Source organism: Balaenoptera ricei, chromosome 14, assembly GCF_028023285.1.
Source record: "Balaenoptera ricei isolate mBalRic1 chromosome 14, mBalRic1.hap2, whole genome shotgun sequence".
In the NCBI taxonomy this organism is placed as follows: Eukaryota; Metazoa; Chordata; class Mammalia; order Artiodactyla; family Balaenopteridae; genus Balaenoptera; species Balaenoptera ricei.
Window position 1 is genome coordinate 4,374,923 of NC_082652.1, and position 23,530 is coordinate 4,398,452.

General features: G+C 44.5%; 1 long non-coding RNA gene across 1 annotated transcript in view; it reads right to left on the minus strand.

Moving 5' to 3' along the window:
* The window catches only part of LOC132348254 (uncharacterized), a 74,498-nt gene that overhangs the window by 25,780 nt on the left and 25,188 nt on the right, over positions 1 to 23,530 (minus strand). The window contains exon 2 of the long non-coding RNA XR_009497394.1: positions 18,780 to 18,931. This is a non-coding gene — a long non-coding RNA (uncharacterized LOC132348254). The remainder of the gene's footprint in view (positions 1 to 18,779; positions 18,932 to 23,530) is intronic.

Below are 23,530 nucleotides of genomic sequence, written 5' to 3' on the forward strand. Positions count from 1 at the left end.
CCACGCACTGCAACAAAGAGTAGCCCCTGCTCTCCGCAACTAGAGAAAGCCCGTGCGCAGCAACGAAGACCAGCACAGCCAAAAATTTAAAAAATAAATTAAAAATAAATAAATAAATAAATAAAAGAAAAAGAAACCAAGGCTTGGACAGATGAAACAACTAGCCCAAGGTCACGGAAAGTGTAGTAGAACCAGGATATGAAGCTATGTCATGTGGCTCCAGACTCTGCACTCTGCTGCACAGACATCTAGGCAGGGTATCTACCCACATATGACCACAGTCCTAAAGACTGTTGGAAATGCATTATCACCAATATAAAATAGAAAGGAATGGAGTATTTGATGGCGAGATTAAAATAGGGGCACAGAACTAAGGAAGAAACAGAAAGGCCGGGGGAGAGGTAGCGGATGGTCTATGGGGAATAGACTGAATGTTTACACAATCTGATTTAAGAATCAAAAAGAGGTTCCAAGGGCAGTAGGGAGTAAATATAAAAGTCTCCTGGACTCCCGGTAGCAAGCAGAGCGAAGGAGGGATCAGGTCCCTCCTGGAACGTAGCATGAGTACAAATGTGCCCCGTGGTCCTCAGGCCACCTGCCCGGGAGCTGCCCACTCATCTCGGCTACACCAGGCAAAGGGCCAGGCCACTGCTTTGTTCGATGCCCACTAGCGGGGATTCCTCAGGCAGGAAAACTTGAGTTGCCTGCACACATCCTTAGATGCACTCCACTCTCTCCTTTGCAAGCACTCCACTGCTGAAGTGTATTACGGAAAGATCAGCTTTCTGAGATGGAGCCAAGTGGAAGAGTCAAGCTCCACACGGAAGGTGCGGTCAAGGGCCGGCCAGCTTTACGTGCCACGGCTAGGGGGAGTCTGAGAGGTTGGAACCAAGTGACTGCAGGACAGTGTGCAGCCCTTTGTGTTAGAACAAGGGTTACAGAGGGAGCATTTGACCTTAATGCTGTGACTATTAGCATCTTTTAACGTTTAGTAAAAGGAGTCCAATAAGGGCTGAATGTAGCTAAGCTATGGCCCCTTCTGTCCTCAACACACCTGGACAATGGTCTCTAGTTTAGGTTTTTAACATCCCAGAGACATCACCAGGGAGCCCCCTGAGTTATTTTCAGGAGCAGAAATGCTGCTGCTGCTGCTGTTGATAATAATAATAATAATAATAATAATAACGATGACGATAACGACACATCTGCTTCATGATTTGCATTTTACAAATTGTCAGTTACATGAAATGTCTCACTCGCTGCTTTGCCCATTATGCCTCAAGAAGCACCTGGAAGCATGGACGCTTTTTGATTGGCCGACTGATAAATAATGATATTATATCATATTCATAGAACAACGGGGCTTGGGAGATAGACCGAGCTGACCTTTTCTGTTCAGAGGAAAAGCTGAGATTCCTAGAGTTGAATTGACTTGCTGAGGGTCACGGAGTCACTGGCCAAGAGAGGAGCCTCACTTTTCTGTATTAAAGGCAGAATAGAGTGCGGCTACGAGCATGAAGGGTAGGACACCCACGTGCCTGGGTTCAGACTCCAGCCCCACCACTCACCTCTTGTGTAGACACTGCACGTGAACCCAGAATTGCAGCTGCCTTTTGGAAGCTTCCGACATTCCCCAGAGGTGACGTCAGGTTCTACTTAGTGATCAATTTCCTTTCCATTTCTGAGCAAGCAGCTGGTCACATTACATTTCCTCTGAAGACACTCTGCCTCACCTTTACCCATCAGAGACCGCCTTTGAAACTAAGATGCTTCCCTAGGGCAGGGAAAGCTTTAAAATGTTAATGTAACTACTTTGAGCACTTTAGCATCTCATTAGTATCTGGTCCAGCTGATACTGAAGCCTGAAAACTTAATTATTGCAGAGGAAGTTGGCAGGCGCTCTCTGCCAGGGCAGCAATAGTGTTTTATTTATTTCTCTCTGAGAAGGAAAAAAATCCGGTCCCAGGCTGATGATGCTTGACTGGTTTCTGGTGTTCCGGAAACCAAGGTTCCTTGGCAAGCAGTACAGTCCCTAACAACACAAAGACATGAGCCCATTCTTTAGTCTGAAAGACAGACTCTCAAAGATTACGATATAATCACACCCCGGAAATCGCAGTTTTCTTCCTTCCCCAAAAGACCTTCAAAGAACCTCAGTAAAAAGAAGAAAATGGGCCTTATAGGGGATGTGGTTGGAAACACAGGCGTTTTGAAAATTCAGAAAAGCTAATTCCAACAAACTGATCCCTCTGATGGAAAAGCAGTAGCCGGGGGTACTTTTTCTAATAGCTTTAAGAATGCTCGGGGGCTTCCCTGGTGGCGCAGTGGTTGAGAGTCTGCCTGCCAATGCAGGGGACACGGGTTCGAGCCCTGGTCTGGGAGGATCCCACGTGCCACGGAGCAACTAGGCCCGTGAGCCACAACTACTGAGCCTGCACGTCTGGAGCCTGTGCTCTGCAACGGGAGAGGCCGCGACAGTGAGAGGCCCGCGCACAGCGATGAAGAGTGGTCCCCACTCGCCGCAACTGGAGAAAGCCCTCGCACAGAAACGAAGATCCAACACAGCCAAAAATAAAAATTAATTAATTAATTAATTAAAAAAATAAAAAGAATGCTCTATATCTACACAGCACACTGAAATTCAGTCATGCACAGAGCTGATCAGGGGCAGCTCTGGAGCCAGCAAGCACCTATGGGTACCTAGGGGTCCACCACCTATTAGCTGGGTGATTTGAGGTGAGTTACGTAATGTCTCCACATCTGTAAAGTCACACAATAAATACTATTTTTTGTGTAATACCTACCTCAAAAAGATCTGTGATTTGAAGGAGTCAATATATCAAACATGCTTATAATAGTGCCTAGTGCCAGCTTAGAAATTATTAACCATTTCTTTTTTTTTAAATGTATTTTTGGCTGCGTTGGGTCTTTGTTGCTGTGCGTGGGCTTTTCTCTAGTTGCGGTGAGCGGGGGCTACTCTGTTGCTGTGTGCAGGCTTCTCATTGCGGTGGCTTCTCTTTGCGGTGACTTCTCTTGTTGCCGAGCACGGGCTCTAGGCACATGAGCTTCAGTAGTTGTGGCACGCGGGCTCAGTAGTTATGGCTCACGGGGTCTAGAGCACATGCTCAGTAGTTGTGGTGCACAGGTTTAGTTGCTCCGCAGCAGGTGGATCTTCCCGGACCAGGGCTCGAACCTGTGTTCCCTGCACTGGCAGGTGGATTCCTATACACTGCGCCACCAGGGAAGCCCAGTTATTAACCGTTTCTTTTCATTAGCCTGATTATAACCCTCTACGGGCAGGAGGCAAAGATAGCCCATCCTGGGGGCTCACAAAGCTCTCTGTACATCATTCTGCTCAGAGAAGGTCATCAATATCTAGTCACTATAGTGTAATGAAAGCGTTTTACTAAATCATAATCCTTCAGGTCTCAAGCCCAAGTCAAAGCATGAATGAAGAGTTTCCAAATACCAATCCACGCCTCTATGATGATTCTCAATGTCAGGACATTCACTGGAAATGTTCTAGCAAAGACTATGTGACCACTCAGGAGCTCACTGCATCTTTGGATAGTGTTATGGGCTGAATTGTGTCTCCCCAAAATTCTATTTTTTTTTCTGATATAATTTCTCCTGTTTATTTTATTTTTTTCATTTTTTTCTTGAGGTATAGTTGATTTACAATGTTGCTTTAATTTCTGTTGTACAGCAAAGTGAGTCAGTTATACATAGATATACATTCTTTATTTAATATTCTTTTTCATTATGGTTTATCATAGGATATTGAATATAGTTCCCTGTGCTATACAGTAGGACCTTGTTGTTTATCCATTCTATATAGAATAGCTAACATCTGCTGACCCCAACTCCCCACTCCATCCCTCCCCCAGTCCCCCTCCCCCTTGGCAACCACAAGTCTGTTCTCTATGTCTGTGAGTCTGTTTCTGTTTCATAGATAAGTTCATTTGTGTCATATTTTAGATTCCACAAATAAGTGATATCGGCTGGTATTTATCTTTCTCTGTCTGACTTCCTTCACTTAGTGTGATAATCTCTAGTTGCATCCACATTGCTGCAAATCTCCCTGAAATTCTTATGGACTGAATTATTGAAGTCCTAAGACCTTTAGGGAAGTAATGAAGATGAAATGAGGTCATAAGGGTGGGCCCTAATCTAATAGGACTGGTGCCCTTATAAGAAGAGGCAGAGACACCAAAGACCTCTCTTCCTTCCTTGGATTAGGGCCCAAATCGGTTGCCTTTTAACTTCTACTTGAACTTTTAAGTAGAATTCATTTAAAAAAAAAACAACAAACAAAGACTCCATTGACATGATGGCCCTTCCAGTCCTTAAGAAGAGTTTCTATCCCTTCTTCGTCCCAGCCATGAGCCTTTTTCTTTTCTCACCAGGTAAACACTGATGCTTTCTTTCATCATTTCTCCTGTGGTTTCATGTCTGGGGCCCTCAGCACCACCATGAACACCCTCTTAAAGAACACACTGCAATGCATCAGAGCTCATCACATTACCTGCAATGACAGAGGAGGCACAAAGGGACAAGGGACATGAAGTCTGATTCCTGCATTGGCCAAAGCAAGAGTATTCAGGGCTCACACACCCTAATCCAATGGGTCTTAGAGTGTACACTTTTGATAGAGCAAATGTTTATTTTGCAAATGAGTTATTTAGGGATACTCTTTATTTCCTCAACGACTCAGATCTTTCTTGAAATCCTGGTCCTGCCCATTCGATCTTTTCATGGCTCACTCTTGACAGAGACCGGGTTACAGAGTTCACATTCCTCTGAGCTACAGTTTTAGAAAACAAGCAGAATAAGTGTGAAGAGAAATGGCACGTGTAATTATAGTGCTAACTTAACTTTCTCAACAATGTACGTGGTAAGTACTCTTTTTCTTCTCTTTTATATAGATGATTTGCTTTACATTGATATTAAATTGGGAACTGATAGTGACTTGTCAACAGAACAGAAAATGTGTAGTGAAAATCTGAAAACATGATAATTGAGCTAGAGAAGGTGAAGCAGTGCCATGTTTTACACGTATTTTTTGTTCCCTCTAAATAAAATTGTATTATTTTTTGTTTTATTTTGTTTACTTTTATTTATTTATTTTTTATACAGCAGGGTCTTATTAGTTATCTATTTTATACATATTAGTGTATATATGTCAATCCCAATCTCTCAATTCATCCCACTACCATCCCCCAACCCCGCTTTCCCCCCTTAGTGTCCATACATTTGTTCTCTATATCTGTGTCTCTATTTCTACCTTGCAAACTGGTTCTTCTGTACCATTTTTCTAGATTCTGCATATATGCGGTAATATATGATATTTGTTTTTCTATTTCTGACTCACTTCACTCTGTATGACAGTCTCTAGGTCCATCCACATCTCTACAAATGACCCAATTTCGTTCCTTTTTATGGCTGAGTAATATTCCTTTGTATATATGTACCATATCTTCTTTATCCATTCATCTGTGGATGGGCATTTAGTTGCTTCCATGACCTGGCTATTGTAAATAGCACTGCAATGAACATTGGGGTGCATTGTCTTTTTGAATTACGGTTTTCTCTGGGTGTATGCCCAGTAGTGGGATTGCTGGGTCATATGGTAGCTCAATTTTTAGTTTTTTAAGGAACCGCCATACTGTTCTCCCTAGTGGCTGTATCAATTTACATTCCCACCAACAGTGCAAGAGGGTTCCGTTTTCTCCACACCCTCTCCAGCATTTGTTGTTTGTAGATTTTCTGATAAGGCCCATTCTAACCGGTGTGAGGTGATACCTCATTGTAGTTTTGATTTACATTTCTCTAATAATTAGTAATGTTGAGCAGCTTTTCACGTGCCTCTTAGCCATCTGTATGTCTTCTTTGGAGAAATGTCTATTTAGGCCTTCTGCCCCTTTTTTGACTGGGTTGTTTGGTTTTGTAATATTGAGCTGCATGAGCTGTTTATATATTTTGGAGATTAATCCTTTGTCTGTTGATTCATTTGCAAATATTTTCTCCCATTCTGAGGGTTGTCTTTTCGTTGCTTATAGTTTCCCTTGCTGTGCAAAAGCTTTGAAGTTTCATGAGGTCCCATTTGTTTATTTTTGTTTTTATTTCCATTACTCTAGGAAGTGGGTTAAAAAAGATCTTGCTGTGATTTATGTCAAAGAGTGTTCTTCCTATGTTTTTCTCTAAGAGTTTTAGAGTGTCTGGTCTTACATTTAGGTCTTTAATCCATTTTGAGTTTATTTTTGTGTATAGTGTTAGGGTGTGTTCTAATTTCATTCTTTTACATGTAACTGTCCAGTTTTCCCAGCATAACTTATTGAAGAGACTGTCTTTTCTCCATTGCATATTCTTGCCTCCTTTATCAAAGATAAGTTGACCATATGTGCGTGGGTTATCACTGGGCTTTCTATCCTGTTCCACTGATCTGTATTTCTGTTTTTGTGCCAGTACCATACTGTCTTGATTACTGTAGCTTTGTAGTATGATCTGAAGTCAGGGAGTCTGATTCTTCCAGCTCCGTTTTTTTCCCTCAAGACTGCTTTGGCTATTTGGGGTCTTTTGTGTCTCCATACAAATTTTAAGATTTTTTTGTTCTAGTTCTGTAAAAAATGCCATTGGTAATTTGATAGGGATTGCATTGAATCTGTAGATTGCTTTGGGTAGTGTACTTATGTTCACAATATTGATTCTTCCAATCCAAGAACATGGTATATCTCCCCATCTGTTTGTGTCATCTTTGATTTCTTTCATCAGTGTCTTATAATTTTCTGAGTACAGGTATTTTACCTCCTCAGGTAGGTTTATTCCTAGGTATTTTATTCTTTTTGTTGCAATTTTGAAAGGGATTGTTTCCTTAATTTCTCCTTCTGATCTTTAGTGTTAGTGTATAGGAATGCAAGAGATTTCTGTGCATTAAAATTGTAGTCATTCATTCATGCACCAAGTATTTTCTGAACATATACTCTTGTCAAATTTCTGTTCTGGGCATGAAGATGATAAACAAAGAAACAATCAAAAGGTACAGAGATCAAGCTTGGAAGAGTCCATTCTCACCAGGGAGATTAAACAATCACAAATAGATATTTCAGATATCCATTAAGGAAAGGAAGCCTTGAGGAACTGGGGGTGAAAAGAACTCATTAAAGTTGACACAGAAGTATAGGTGTGGGGCACAGTGGTTAAGAATCCGCCTGCCAATGCAGGGGATACAGGTTCGAGCCCTGGTCCAGGGAGATCCCACATGCCGTAGAGCAGCTAAGCCCGTGTGCCACAACTACTGAGCCCACATGCCACAACTACTGAAGCCTGTGCACCTAGAGCCCGTGCTCTGCAACAAGAGAAGCCAGCACAATGAGAAGCCCGCGCACCACAACAAAGAGTAGCCCCCGCTCACTGCATCTAGAGAGAGCCTGCGCGCAGCAATGAAGACCCAACGCAGCCAAAAATAAATAAATAAATAAATAGTTTAGATGTGGAGAGAAGTTCTTAGGAGCAGAACTAAGGTTTCCATGAAAAAAGGAAGAACTTCAGCCCATGTTTTGCAAGGTCAGCTCCTGTCCGAGTTTCCAGGTGCCCTGTGGATTTCCGACTTGCCTCGCTACCACCTACGACTGCACAGACCAATTCCTTGCAATTCTTTTCTTAAGACATGCATGTACTACTATTTCTGTTCTTACCACTGGGCGGGCAGAGTTAAAGCACTGGCTGCCCAGGGGCACAGCCAAGATTGGACCAAAAACACTTAGAAGTAAATGCTTACTGTTGTAGCTGCCATGGTATTGTGGCAGCCAACCATGTCTTGTGATAAATGAAGTTAAAATTTTATCTTAACTAACCCAAAAAACTAACCCTTTGCATGTAAAAAATCAAATTCCTAAAACTTTGATTCAAACAAACAAACAAGCAAAAATGCCCAACAAAACTGATTAAATGTGTTTTGCACAATGTGAAAATGTGTTTTGCACAATGTGTGTTGGTAGGAGAAATATACAAGGAGATCCAAAGCTCATAAATACTGACCACAAGGCTTGTGGTTGATTATACACTGGATTCTCCTGTGTTCAGAAAGCCCCGGGAGTAATAACCAACTCTGAAATCTGTTTGCTCATATTCTGTCTGCTGGCTTCCCCATGCCAGCCTTTGAAGGGGACTCTCATGACAACTTTCATTTTTCTCTCTTTGCCCTCAGATGTTATGATTGAGTTACGACGGATAAAACTTCAAGAGAGCTGTAAACTTCAGCCCGAGAGAAACTAGGGTTTTGGCTACAACTTAAATCATGATTTTTAATTGTAGTGTTGAGCCTCAGATATCTCTGAAGTCTGCCTAGCCCACCATTTAAACTCTATTTTTGTGGTCTTTGATAACATGTTATCCTGTTATCCTGGCAATAGACGCTTTCGAAATCCAGCTACCTGCTGGTCCCTGAAGAAAATGAAGAGAGATGTTTCTAAAAAGACAGTACTTAAAGGAAAATTCAATAAAAATTCAGCCGCGCTCAAAGCACAGTTCTTGTGTCAAGGGGGTAATAGCTAATATGGGGAAAAGGGAAAAACAGGAAGAAACTCCCATTATCACTCTACGTGCGGACAGAGAACATCCATCAGTAGCGAAGATTAACTAGATAGTAACACCCACCTATCCGACCCCTCTAAGGGGTCACTGCAAAGAAGACTGTGGGCTGGTGGGCTTTACGTATTGTTCAGCAAGTTTTCTTGATCGAGTCTTTCTTCATAATTTGTACAACAGAATATAAAACAGATGAGTCTGCAACCCCTCCATGGAAAGCTTGAAGCTGGAGAAGTGACACTAAACACAAATGTTCCTCTTGGAAAGTGGGGGGAACTGAACCAAGAAAAATCCAAGAAATTGGAAAGCCCACGAAGGTAGAGACCAACTTTCATGACTGGCACATGGTATGTGGTCATCCCATGAGTGTTAAATGGATGTGAAGCCATCAAACAATGCTGTTCTAAATACTCGTTAGGAATTTCTCTTTTCCTGATAGCCATCCCCATGGTAACAGCAAGAGGGACCTTGGCCGCCATGTTGGGAAGAATGACCCTGCCCACCTTGGCCACCTTTGATTGGTCCATTGGTGAACACGTGACCCAAACTGGGCCAATGAGACAACAGGAGTGCAATTAAGGGATGAAGTCTGTCTTAGCTCTATTTTTGAGAGGTAGAGACATAAACTTAGGAGCAGTTGGTGGCTCCACAAACTGAAAAGCAGGGAAAGTTGTTCTGTAGGAAGAGCAATAATGAGAGACAAATGCAGAGAGAAGCAGAAATAAGAGCTCCAAGGCTGGTTCCAGGTCATTCTTGAGTAAGGGATGGTTCATTTCCTGCCCTTGATGTCCAGGAGACGCTCTGCCATCATAATAACAAAAATCAGTGCTCTTTCATCTTGAGTCCACAGGGGGGGTTGCTGACATTGAGTCTCTACATTTTTTATATAATCCTGAAGTATTTAAGACATTTTTCACTTATCAGTGAGAGACAAACACCAGGGCCTACACGACCAGCTCACATCCTTGGCCTCACTGCTAGGAAGGTCAGATGAGTCATTATAAGAGGCACTGAAGGGGGGAGGGGTAAATTGGGAGATTGGGATTGACATATACACACTACTATATTTAAAATAGGTCAACAACAAGGACCTACTGCACAGCACAGGGAACTCTACTCAATACTCTGTAATGACCTATATGGGAAAAGAATCTAAAAAAAGAGGATGTATGTATATGCATAACTGATTCACTTTGCTGTACAGCAGAAACTAACACAACATTGTAAATCAACTAGACCTAATAAAAATTAATTTAAAATAAAAGAGGCTCTGAAATAAGAATCACAGGACGTGGGTTCATCTCTCAGCTATGCTGCAAGTTTCCTGGGTGATCCCAAGCCAGCAAGAATCTCGCTGGTCTCCAGTCCCTCATCTGTAAAATTGGGGATCATAATGGAGTCTGTTGGACTCCCGAAGGATGGAGAGTGATTTGACCATGATGAGAGGTGGAGGGAAGGTACAAGAGGGAGAGAGGGAGGGGAGTGGAGAGGATGGGAGAGAGAAGAAAGAATCATTATATTGACAAGTAGAGAAAAAAGACAGTTTTGAGCTCTGAAAGGAGCAAGAGTCAACAACAAAAATGTCCCCAAAGACCAAGCAGGTGATGGATAGAGGTGAAGACGGAAGAAACAAGAGCGCCCCCAGAGGGAGGTACTATTATTACACCCATTTTACAAAAGAGGAAACTGAGGCTCAGTGAAAGAAGTGACTTAGCTAAGGTCACACCTGGTCAGATGCTGAGCTGGGACTTGCCAAACTCCAAAGCACACGCTCTTAACCGATGCCCCAGAGCCACAGTAATTGAGGTTGGAGGTCAAGTGTGATTGTCTGTGCTGTGTTGGTACCTCAGTAGGACTGTACCACGTCCCAGTGAATAAAAAATATGAGAGGCTTGAGTCGATTCCATTCATGGCTGAGTCTCTCTCTCTCTATTGGATAGATAGTAAAGAACAGGCAAAGTGAAGTCGAGATGTCTTCTATCACTCAGTGCCAACCTCCATCAGCAGACTCTGAATTGGGAGACAGGCGTCTGTCAGGCTTCTGTGGGTGGGTAAAGGATGAGGAATCTCCCGGTTCTGTACCGAGGAGGACCAGCAGAGCACTCTGTGAACAGAACCCTCATCAGAGTGAGTGAGAGAGAAAGAAAACGGGAGATGGGCAGACAGAGAGAGACAAAGAAACTGAGACAGAAAGAGAATCCGCCAGCTCAAATAAAGCCAAGGAACAAAGCAACAGCAGGCAGACGAAACACACGTTTGCACACAACTAGAGAGACAGCTAGAGAGAGTGAAACACAGGCTGCAATGCAGAGAACATGGAAGCTGAGACACAAAGAGATAAAGACAGAGTCACAGAAACAAAGCAGAGAGAGAAAGGGAGAGGGAAGTACAGAGAAACTGTAAATGCACAGCAGCCCTCAAAGGAGGCGCCATTATCGCGCCCATTTTACAGGATAGAAAACTGAGGCTCAGAGGTGGTTACCGGTGTGCCCAAGGCCAACATTTAATAAGCAGCAGGATGGGGATGGTCGAGTGCCCAGCTTCAAAGAACCAGCTCTCGGCTAATGCCCCACACAGCTTGATGAAGATCGTTTTGTGAGAGGAAGTGGTTTCTACAGTCCCAGAAGTGGGAGGTCAAATGTGATCATTTTGTTCCTGTTGGTAAAAGCCTCTTTCAGTCAAGGTCAAGGGAAGTCAGGGGTTCTCTTATGTTCACCTTCTCTGGTCTCCATCCACACGGCTCTGAGTAGGAGATGCAGATCAAGACAGATGTTCCTGTCTGTCTCCTCTGTTAGAAAAGTCAGTTAATTTCTGGTTCTGGACCAGAGAGCAGCAGCTGAAGATTCCTCAGAAAGGCCCCTTCTCTGAGTGGTGAGAGGGAGAAGAGACGGGAGACAGAGCAGCATTCGGAGTGATGGACTGAATACCGGCTCCACACCCTAATCCCTGGAATCTGCAAATGTCACCTTAATGGCTAAAAAGGGACTTTTACAGATGTAATTAAGTTCAGAGTCTTGAGATGGGGATAAGACTGTCCTGGAATATCCAGGCAAGTCCTGAATACAGCTGCATGGATCCTTACAGGAGGAGGGCAGAGGACGATGTGGCACAGATAGAAGAAACCCGCTAGTTTCCTGGGGCCGCTGCAACAAATCACCATACAATGCGTGACTTAACAGTAACATATCTGTTCACAGTTCTGGGGCTCAAAAGTCCAAAATCTGTGTGACTTGGCGGAAAGCAAGGTCAGCAGGGGGGCGTTTTCTCCAGAAGCTCCAGGGGAGAATCTGGTCCTCTGGTCTCCTTGGTTTGTGGCCAAAGCACCCCAATCTCCACTTCCGTGTTCACCTGAGCTGTTCTGCTTGTATCCGTCACCTGCTTGGTCTTTGGGGACATTTTTATTGGTGACTCTTGCTCCTTTCAGAGCTTGAAACTGTCATTTTCTCTACTTGTCTATATAATGATCCTCTCTTCTCTCCTCCCCCCTCCCTCCCAAATCCCCTCCCTCTCCTTCCTTTTCCATCCTCTCTCTCTCCCTCTTGCAGGGGACATTTTTATTGGTGACTCTTGCTCCTTTCAGAGCTTGAAACTGTCATTTTCTCTACTTGTCTATATAATGATCCTCTCTTCTCTCCTCCCCCCTCCCTCCCAAATCCCCTCCCTCTCCTTCCTTTTCCATCCTCTCTCTCTCCCTCTTGCACTCTCCCCCCACCTCTCATCATGGTCAAATCACTCTCCATCCTTTGGAAGTCCAACAGGCTCCATTATGAATCAGCAGGACCCACCTGCATTAGGGAGGTACCTCCATCCATGTTCAACAACCATCCATGTTCAACATCCATCCATGTTCAACATCCATCTGTGCTGAAACTTTGGTGACCTAGGGAGTGGAGATTGGAGTGAGGCAGCCACAAGCTGAGGCAACCAGAGGACCAGATTCTCCCCTGGAGCCTCTGGAGGGAGCTCCATGCTGCTGACCTTGATTTTGGCCCAGTCAAGCTGAGTCTGGACCTTCTACTTCCATAACTGTGAAAGGATATGTTTCTGTGCTTTTGAGTCATCCATTGTGTGGTGATTTGTTACAGCGGCCCCAGGAAACTAATACGCCATCAGACCGAGAGAGAGAAGACAGCAAATACACAAGCTGAAAGACTGGTAAGAGGGAAGGATAGACAAATAGAGAAACAAGGATAAAAGAGAGACTGGGAGAAAATGTCAAGAACACCTAAGTTTAAACGTGGGTGGATTCTGCATTTTATGCTCAGGCTTCCATAATTCAGGTGGGTCCTGCTGATTCACATACCCCAGCATCAACACTGAATAATAAGTGTCTGAGTGTTTATCTCTAATTCCTTCCCGGTACCTGAATCTATTAGTGGTTCAGTCAAGCTCTGCCTAATTATATCTGTAACCTGCTAATACAAGCATCTTTGTTGACTGAAGGAATCTTCTTATCCAGCTTAGACCAAATTAAAATTTAATATGACACCAAGTTACCACCAAACTAGCATGCAAATATCAGTCATATAATTAACACCCAAACCTGATTAGACAGAGCTACTGAGAGAAATACTCCAGAAGACAGGCATACAACTCAAGTTCACAACAATGACCTCATTGAAGGGTGAGTGAGCCCTGTTTTAAGACTCCTGCAACTGGTTACTGGAAGGTCCAGTCACAGGGGAGAACGCAGCTGGGTCTTCGGCTGGTTCCCATCCCTTGGACAAGTCCAGTTTCTGGGTGTCTGGACCAAGAGATTGGAAAGGAGAGGGAGCCAGAGAGAGAGAGACAGTGACAGAAACAGACATAGAGGGAGAAGGAGAGAGAGAGAAATAGACTGAGAACCTAATGCCTAAATAGAGTCAAAGAAGCAGAAAGACAGACAGGAAGACATCAAGCAGGAAGAGAGAACATACAGAGGAAGATAGAGTCAACAGAGAGAGACAGAGAAAGAATGAGGAAGCCAGACTGATTTTAAAAAGAGAGAGAGTTAATCCAGGAGAGGAGACGACAGCTAAGGACACAGAAAGAAATAAAAACCAACAGAACAGGGAGACGGCAAGACAGATCAAGAGATACAGAGAGATAGAGAGTCAGAGAGAAATACAGAAGGAGAGGCACCCCTCTGGCCCAGGGATGCCTGCTGTCAACATCCTGCGGTGCCCCGGGCTCCCTGGAGGACCACTGGCCCATCCACACCTGGAACTAAGTGCTCTCTGACTGGCCAGCCAAGGCTGAGTCACCTGAGCCACAGCACTGGGGCCCATCCTTACCCAGCCTTGTTTAAGCTGCATTCCCAGGGCTTTTCCAGGTATCTGGCATGTAACAGATACTCAACAGACACGTGTTAGGAAGAAAGGGGGAGAGGGAGGGATAGAGAAAGAGAGGAACACAAAGAAAAGGGATTCTCACAAACTCCTGGGCGGGAGGCCACTTGCCCATCCCACTTTGTGAAGGAGCTGAGGTTCAGAGGGGCTTGATTTTCTGTCCCCAAGTCATATGGTGGGTGAGTCACACACATTCCAATCCTTGGGCAGATGAGATGCACACACTTTCTTCAACCATTCATGTTTCATTAGATTTCTCTCCTTTCCAGACACTTCTTCTCGGAACACCCAGCAGTGGGGTGTGATAGCTCAGAGCCCAGGTTTTAGGACAGTCTGCCTGCTCCAAAAGCTACCTATACTTGGGAGAGTCAATTTCCCCAGTTTTCTCATCTGTAAAATGGATATAAGAGTTTCTATAACTCCTACCATTGAATGATTAATAGTAATAAGGCATTTCAAATATGTAAAAGCACATGTGGCACATAGTTGGTGCTCAGTTAAGAGTAGCTGTTGGTTTTATTACTCACAGATCATTGTTCTTCCTGACAAACTCCTACCCATCCTTCAAAACCCCGTTTCAATGTTGTCTTTACTTTAAAGCCTTCCCTGATGAAACACTTTCCTCTTGGGAGAATTAGTTCTTTGTCTAAATATGTAACCATATCACTTGTAAAATACCTCCTCTTACAGATAGGAACATGGCCAGCAGATATCTCTCAGCTTCATTGTAAAAATCTTGAAGGTAAGTGATGGGTATCATTTAATTTTGTATGCCTAGAATCAGAGTGGGTCTGAAGCACAGAGGGTACTTGAATAACTTAATAAATACAACGATAAAAAAGAACTCTACAACAAGGACCTACTGTAGAGCACGGGGAACTCTACTCAGTATTCTATAATAACCTATATAGGAAAAGAATCTGAAAAAGAATGGATATATGTATATGAATAACTGAGCCACTTTGCTATACACCTGAAACTAACACAACATTGTAAATCAAGAATACCCCAGTATAAAATAAAAATTAAATTAAAAAAGAAAGAGAACTCGAGGAGGGTGAGCTGTGTGGGGTTGGTCGAATGCAGGTGAGCTGGGGAACTGCAGGAAATTGGTGGCAGTTTCTTGGCCAGAGAAGGTCTGAAAGTACACCCCCCTCCCCTTTGATCCTGAGCCTGCCCCGCCCTCCCCCATGTCCCACCAAGAAGCAAACTCCTCTCAGGAGAGTTAGTCTGGCTAAGACATTTTTAAAAATCTCTCTGCATAATGAAAAGATGGTTGTGTGTCACTATGGGCAAATCTGATGGAAAGCTGCTTCTTTCCCCCAAATTCTTTCTGAATTATCTTTCAGAAAAGGCTAAACGAATGTGGCAATAAACCAAATTCTATAAAAATTCTATCCCTTGCTCTACTGATTGCCACCCACTGGAAACAGATGCTTTCGGGTGGAGTGTGGGTTCTGGTCCAGCCATCTCTCTATTTAGGCATTGGACACTTAAACAATGGACCCTGTGACTTTGTGCCTATGTCATCATTATTCACCACCTTTTTTTTTTTTTTCTTTAGAGGAAGGCACAAGGGGATATGTCTATTGAGCCAGCTTAATATATAAGTTAGATGATTTGCTGAATTATAATAATCCAAAGCAATCCTGGCATGCTACCCCAGCACCTTTGAGTCATACGTCAGGGCACAAATACATATGGATGGACCTGCTGGCGGCAGCAGTATTTCTGATTTCTAATGTTACAGCAAAGCCAACTCCATCATTTCTCTGCCAAAGTCTCAGAGTGTGCAAGTGGGCTCATTTCTCAAGGCTGTGTGAAATGGGACAAAAACTAATCAGTCCCTGGCATTTATCTTGGTAGAAAAACACAGTATCTATTGGCCTTCACCTTCATGGAGAGAAAATCTTTCTCATCCTCTGACAAATACTTCAGAAGTTTGGGGAAGCTATTTGGCATCCCGTTTTGTCCAATGTCTCTTAAATTGAAAAACAACTGCAAACTCCTAATTTAAATTAGGAGTTTGGGATTAACAGATATGCACTAGTATATATAAAATAGATAACCAACAAGGACCTACTGTATAGCACAGGGAACTCCAAAATTTTATAATAACCTATAAGGGAAAAGAATCTGAAAAAGAATACATACATATATATATATATATATATACACACACACATATATATATATATATAATTGAATCACCGTGCTGTACACCTGAAACTAACACAACATTGTAAATCAACTATACTTCAATAAAAAAGTAGCAACACACAGGGCTTCCCTGGTGGCGCAGTGGTTGAGAATCTGCCTGCCAATGCAGGGGACACGGGTTCGAGCCCTGGTCTGGGAAGATCCCACATGCCGCGGAGCGACTAAGCCCGTGAGCCACAACTACTGAGCCTGCGCGTCTGGAGCCTGTGCTCCGCAACAAGAGAGGCCGCGACAGTGAGAGGCCCGCGCACCGCGATGAAGAGTGGCCCCCGCTCGCCGCAACTGGAGAAAGCCCTCGCACAGAAACGAAGACCCAACACAGCCATTAAAAAAAAAAAAAAAAAAAAAATGGCAACACACAAAAAAACCAACAATTTTCTGGGTCCCCCTTATTAATGGGAAGCATAATCATTAGCATATTATCATAAACATCATCATAAGGGTCTCATTTTTGCCTCCAAAAGTTCCACGCCAGAAAATGATCCTTGTTTATGTTCCTAAGAGAAAAGAAATGTCAACTTTACCCTCCCCTCTCCGATGTTGTCAACACACTGTTCTCTAAAATGTGCCCCTGGGTCTAAAGGGATCTCAGATCTGAGACTGGGCTTCTATGACCCCCTGCCCAGGCCACGCAGGGTCAGCGACTATCGGTGTTGGTGACGGGGGAACGTGCCACTGAGCAGCCCTCCAGAGATGGAAAGGGAGACTATTTATGGCTTCATGGGAGCAGGAAACCGAAAGCAGCTTAGCCATTTCCCTCAGTTTGCTGATCCTGGACGTAAACTCCTCTAAATCCAGTTTGGAAGAGGGGCCCCTGGGCTAACGGTCCTGGATGTTTGATTTCAGCTGATCCTATTATGAGACAGGGAAAAAAAAAAAAATCCATGCTTCTGACCTAAATGGGAAGGAAATCCAAAGAAGAGGGGATAGATGTATAGGTATGGCTGATTCACTTTGCTGTACAGTAGAATCTAACACAACATTGTAAAGCAACTACACTCCAATAAAATTTTTAAAAAAATAAATACTTAATAGATCAATTTAAGGAGCGGTTTTCTTTATCAGGAAAGAGGATGGAGCCTGACGGGGGACGGAGACAGTTCCTGAACCGGGGAATTTATACCGTTTAATGTTCAAGGGGCTCGCTGATACCCAGAGTTAATCTAATTTCTCTTTTTTTTTTTTTTTTTGGCCATGCCACGTGGCTTGCAGGATCTTAGTTCCCCAACCAGGGATTGAACCCAGGCCCCTTACAGTGGAAGCGCAAGTCCTAACCACTGGACCACCAGGGAATTCCTCTAATTTCCACACTCACATGCAGTGATGGAATTTGGAAATGACTTTCATCAGTGATGCTGAAACTCTCCTGTCAACCCCAGACAGCCGAAGAAGTCTTGTGGTCTCAGGAGGAGGGATGCTGGCTGCATCTAGAAACCGTCGAAGCGGATGACCGTCTTCACCTGACAGGGCAGGAGCTCTGAGAAGCTGGGTGTGTTCCTCAAGGATTCCAAGCTAGCAGGTGGGAGAACTTGGATTCACCTCCCAGCCCCCGGTTTCCTTCAATGGCTCCTCAGGAATCCAGCCACCAAATATCTCAGTCTTTTGTGCAATTTGCCAAGAGATCTGGGAAACGATATTCATAATCCCTGAGTCCTGTTCAGTTGCTGCTTCATTATTAAACGGAATCTTCGTTTGGAGAAATAACCTGATATCAAGTGCGGGATGGTGGAGTCAGTCCGCCACATGCAGCAGCTATGATTAATTGTTTGACCTAAGGAAGCCTGGCATGTGTCTATGACAGTAATTTGTACCTTCCTTTCCACACCGTGTCCTGCCCCTGGGACCCCCTTCGCACTTGTAAGTCTCACAACCACCCTGGGAGGTGAGCAGGGGAGAGATGATTATTCCACATAAAGAGACAGGGAAACTGGGACACAGAGGCCAGCTGGCTTGGCCAAGGTCATGCCTGAGTTTTAACATAGTTCTGCCAGAAGGAGAATCTAAGTCCTATGACTTCTAGTGGAATATTTTTTTCCTCTGGGAGTTTCTCTCTGTCTCTCTCTCTCCCTCCTATAAACAGGGTATTTATATAAACTTCACTGGCACACCCCTCACCTGCAGTTCAATACTTAGCAGGGAGCAGATTTTGAGATCCACACCCTTGGCCTGGATCTTTCGCTAAGTGATTTCCTTAAAGTTTTCATTAATTTTACTATGGGGACTAACTCCAGTTTTTTTGTTATGTTACTGTGACTATTAAATATAAAATCTATAGAAATCATTTAAACACACGAAACACGGCCCTCCTCTGAGCAGTCGTGTTTGCTGTTCCCTTGCCTGGAACTGTCACCCCCTGACCTTTGCCAGCTTGGCCCCTTCTCCCATCGGAGTCAGACACCCCTCCTGGCAGGGTCTCCCTGAGCAGCCGTCCTCTCTAAAGTAGCCTTACCCACCCTGGCCTCTGATCCCATTACCTGGTATTGTTTTCTTTTTGACACATTTCACTGACTGTGGGTTGAAAACCTCAGGAGCTTTCCAAGTGGAATCTGAAACCGGCTTGGTACCCAGAGGGCAGGGAGAAACCAAAGGAAAAGGCAGCCACTCCAGATGGGTAGGTGGCAGTTTAACAAGCAGGGAACTTCTCACCTTCAACCAAAATGCTGCTGCATTGGCTTTTTAAAGTCACACATGCAGATGTCTGCGGTGGTTGATGATCAACGATGTTGATAGCAAAGAAAGGATGTGTGTTCTAAGCGGTGACACAGAGGAGTCCGGCTCCCTGATCAGGTCTGGAAATCCTAGGGGAGAAAGAACAGTGGCTTTAACTCCTCCTGTGCCCTCCACTTACGAAAGGTGTGCACTTCTCAGGGGCCATGGGTATCCCTGTGCAGTGTCACCCAGGGATTTGTCTCTGAGCCTCTGAGGATGGCTAATGCATACTCACTCACGCTGGAGGGATGCAGTGGGAGCAGGTGAGCCTGACCTCAGATCTGAAGAAGACACAAAGTCCTTGCTCACCATTGCCCAGATGCTGTCACCTGCGGACACACATTTTACTATATCCACGTCGTCTTCAAAATATGACTTGCTTGATACTTTTCTTTAACTCAGGCCTAACTTCCCAAACGAACTGAACTTGTTGTAAGTAATGGCATTGCAGGATCCTAAGTCTGGTGTGTTAGCTTCACTTTGCTTTCTTCTAATGCACTTTATTTATAGGAATATATACATATAAGGTACATACGCATGTATGAGTCTCTCTCTCTCTATATATATATATAGACACACACATATAGATACATATTCACACACAAACACATATACACTCTCCCTGTGCACCACCTACATTATTTTATTATTTTGTTTGTTTGTGTGGGGTTTTTTTTGGCTGTGTAGCACGGCCTGTGGGATCTTAGTTCCCTGACCAGGGGTGGAACCCGGGCCCACAGCAGTGAAAGTGCAGAGTCCTAACCACTGGGCCGCCAGGGAACACCTACATTATTTTAAAACCTAGAATGGGGTGGGGAGGGATGGAAATGGGAGTTTGGGGTTAGCAGATGCAAACTATTATATAAAGAACAGGTAAATAACAAGATCCTACTGTAGAGCACAGAGAACTATATTCAATATCCTCTAATAAACCAAAATGGAAAAGAATATGAAAAAGAATATATATGCATAACTGAATCACTGTGCGGTACAGCAGAAATTAACACAACATTGTAAATCAACTATACTTCAGTAAAACACATTTTAAAAAAATCTCTAGAATGATTAAGGATGCCACACTTTGACAAACACGAATCTTATTGAAAAATGACTCATTTTACTCAAGAGAAGATGTGGGCCAGACAGGAGAAAGGACTTATCCAGGGTCATTTAACTAAAATAATGACAGAGCCAGAACTAGAAGCCAGAACTGCTGACTCCCAATCCAGACCTCTTTTCCCAAGGTCATAAATGCCTGGCCTGACACCCAAAGCTGCATCATCTAAGGTATGAACAGCACCCCCTTGGGATGCATTTGGGTAGAGCGCCACCTGCAGGGCCATACTGGCACACCTGTGGGTGTGTGCAGGTGTGCCCTAGCTGGGTGGCCACTTAGTGGGAGGGGATGCTCAAGCTGCAGCAGGTGGGTTGAAATCCACGGCCTTAAGTTTCTTTCCCACTGAAGAACTGCCTACCCAAGACGACCCCAAGCTCCAGTCAAACCCCCATGTGTCCTTTCCTGACCCTTCATGGAATGGAAACCCCGTCTTGACCTTTGCAACATCCAGATGTCAAAATGTCAGACTCTAGGACTCCAGAGAATTAAAAAAAAAAAGTAGCAAAGAAAAAAACAAAGCTACTGAACTCTAAGGCCACCCACATCCTATGAGTATGTACAACACAGAACTTGCAAAGAAAAGGATCAGTGACTTTGTGGGCACAGGGAGAGAGCCCTTCTGCAGGGTCTTCAGCACAGGTGAAGGAAACTCAGAAGATGATAGAGTGGTCACTGGTTAGGAGAATTTTAGTTTATTCCCCCCTAATTGGGTTACAACAGCTCATAACTCTATGGGACTCAGGGACACAGATTATTCCAGATCGGAGTTCTCAACCACAGGTAATTGTGTCACCCGGGGCATACTGGCAATGTCTGGAGATTTTCGGTCACAACCTGGGGGGGAGGGGACCGGCATTTGGTGGGCGGGATCCAAGGATGCTGCTACACATCCTACAATTCTCAGAGTGGCCCCTCTCGGCAAAGAATTATCCAAAGAAAAATGTCGGGACTTCCCTGGCGGTCCAGTGGTTAGGACTCCGCGCTTCCACTGCAGAGGGCACAGGTTCCATCACTGGTTGGGGAACTAAGATCCCGCAAGCCGTGGGATGCGACCAAAAAAATTAAATTAAAAAAAAAACAAGAAAAAGAAAAATGTCAATCGTGCTGGGGTTGAGCAACCCTGAGGTCAAGGGGACAGCTCTGAATTTTACTTGAAGTGACTGTGAGTGCAGCAAAGAAGGGTCCCCATCCCACATCCATCCACCAAAACGTCAGAGACAGGCTCCTGCTTTTTTCCCACTAACTCAAGGGGAAACCCACACCGTCCTTCCCACCAGCTGTATTCAACCTGCTCCAGGGGCTGATGGCCGCTACAAGACAGTGATAGGACCACTATTGTAATCATTCATTTTCCTCATCTCTAGCTGCAGAGAAGATTACATTATTTTATCAGATGCTGTTTTAAGCGGGTTTGGGTGTTCATCTTTAAGGTAATGTGACAAGAACTATTACTGGGAGGAAACTGGGAGGAAAAAATGAGAGGTGATTTCTTCATGGAGAGTAAAGGAGAACCAACAGGGACCTACTGTATAGCATAGGGAACTGTACTCAATATTTTGTCATAACCTATAAGGGAAAGAATCTGAAAAAGAATCTACATATGTGTATATATATACATATATATAAAACGGAATCACTGTGCTGTACACCTGAAACATACAACACTGTAAATCAACTATACTTCAATTAAAAAATGTAAAAATAAAATAAAATGAAAACAAATAAATAAAGAGGATGGAGGAGACTGGGGAAAAGACTCCTCTTGGGAGGAATAGCCTTTCTCTCAGGGCAATATATAGATCCTAGCGTCCTGGGACCCACGGACCTAGGGCTGCCAAATAATGAAGCCATCTGTGCACAGGCTGGGTTTTAAAAGACCCCAGGGCTTCCCTGGTGGTGCAGTGGTTAAGAATCCGCCTGCCAATGCAGGGGACACGCGTTCGAGCCCTGGTCCGGGAAGATCCCACATGCAGCAGAGCAGCTGAGCCCGTGCGCCACAACTACTGAGCCTGTGCTCTAGAGCCCGCGTGCTGCAACTACTGAGCCCACGTGCCACAACTACTGAGCCCATGTGCCTAGAGCCCGTGCTCCGCAACAAGAGAAGCCACCGCAGTGAGAAGCCTGCGCACCGCAACGAAGAGTAGCCCCCGCTCGCTGCAACTACAGAGAGCCCGCGCGCAGCAACGAAGACCCAACGCAGCCAAGAGAAAAAAAGGATCACCAGTCACAATAAATATAACTGACACGGAGCTTTTGGTCCAGTCCAGAATGCCCCCGATGCTTTGCTCAGATCAACTCAGCTCCCAGGGGGAAACTAACTCAGGGCTGCCCTTCAAGACACACCTCAGCCTCTTCGCTGCCACCATCACCTACCACCCGGATGACGACAGCAGCTTCCAAAGCAGAATCCCACCTTCTACTCTCTCAGTCCTCCAGTTGCCTCCCCACACCACAGCCGCTTTTCCAGACTGAACTGGTTTAAGTAAACAGAAGTATGATAAAGTCACTCTCCTGCTTAAAATCCCCCAGTCACTTCCTACTGTTCTCAGGGAAAAACAGACAAACCAACCGAAACCTTGTTCTAGGGTCCTGGGGGGCCCCGCACGATAGGGTATCTGCGTGCATCCCCAATCTCACTCTGTTCCTCTCCAGCATTCACCGCGTACAAGCCGCAGGGTCTCGTCCTAATTCCTGAGATAACGGGCTTCCTCCTGTCTCCAAGCCTTGGCCCACACAGTGCCCACAGCAATGAGCTTTTCTCCCACATGCCCTTGTATTCAGCTTGTAGGACACTGCGTAAAGCCATATTCCCATAGACTGTTTCAAACTGTGGATTGCAATCTGCACGCAAGTATTTCCTCTCCATCCGCACGGGGGTCTCGTAAAGGAAGAGGTCTGCAGGGCAGAGCTGCAGTGAACGGCCCCAGAACCTCACTCCCCTCTTAGGAGCAAGACACCCAGAGCCCACAGCCATCCCCGACCGACGTCCCAGGGGGCCACATCCTCCCCAGTATTCAGTTCCTTGAGAACAGAAGAGGAGCAACAAAGGAAGGGGAATAAAATCATTCTCCTTGCCACAAACGCGGTGCGATGCCCTCACTAGATGTACTTATTAAATATCTACCGTGTGTCAAATGCTTTTTTAAAGAATTTTACTGAGGTATACATGATGTAAGATAGAATGCATGTATTTTTAAAAATTATTTACTTTTTATTTATTTTGGCCGTGCCGGGTCTTAGTTGCGGCATGCGTGCAGGATCTAGTTCCCCCACCAGGGATCGAACCTGGGCCCCCTGCGTTGGGAGCTCAGAGTCTTACCCACTGGACCCCCAGGGAAGTCCCTGCATGTATCTTAAATATATAATATTTTGTAAGTTTTGATCTATGTATAAACCTGGGAAATAAGGACTAAAATTGAGATAAGGATAAGGAAGTTTACGGGTACCACTTTGTCATCCCTCCATCCCACCCCTTCCTGGGACACTCACCCCCATCTGCACACAACTGCTGATCTGATTTCTGAAGTTATAGATTTGTTTTCACAGTCTATGATTTCATAAAAATTGAATC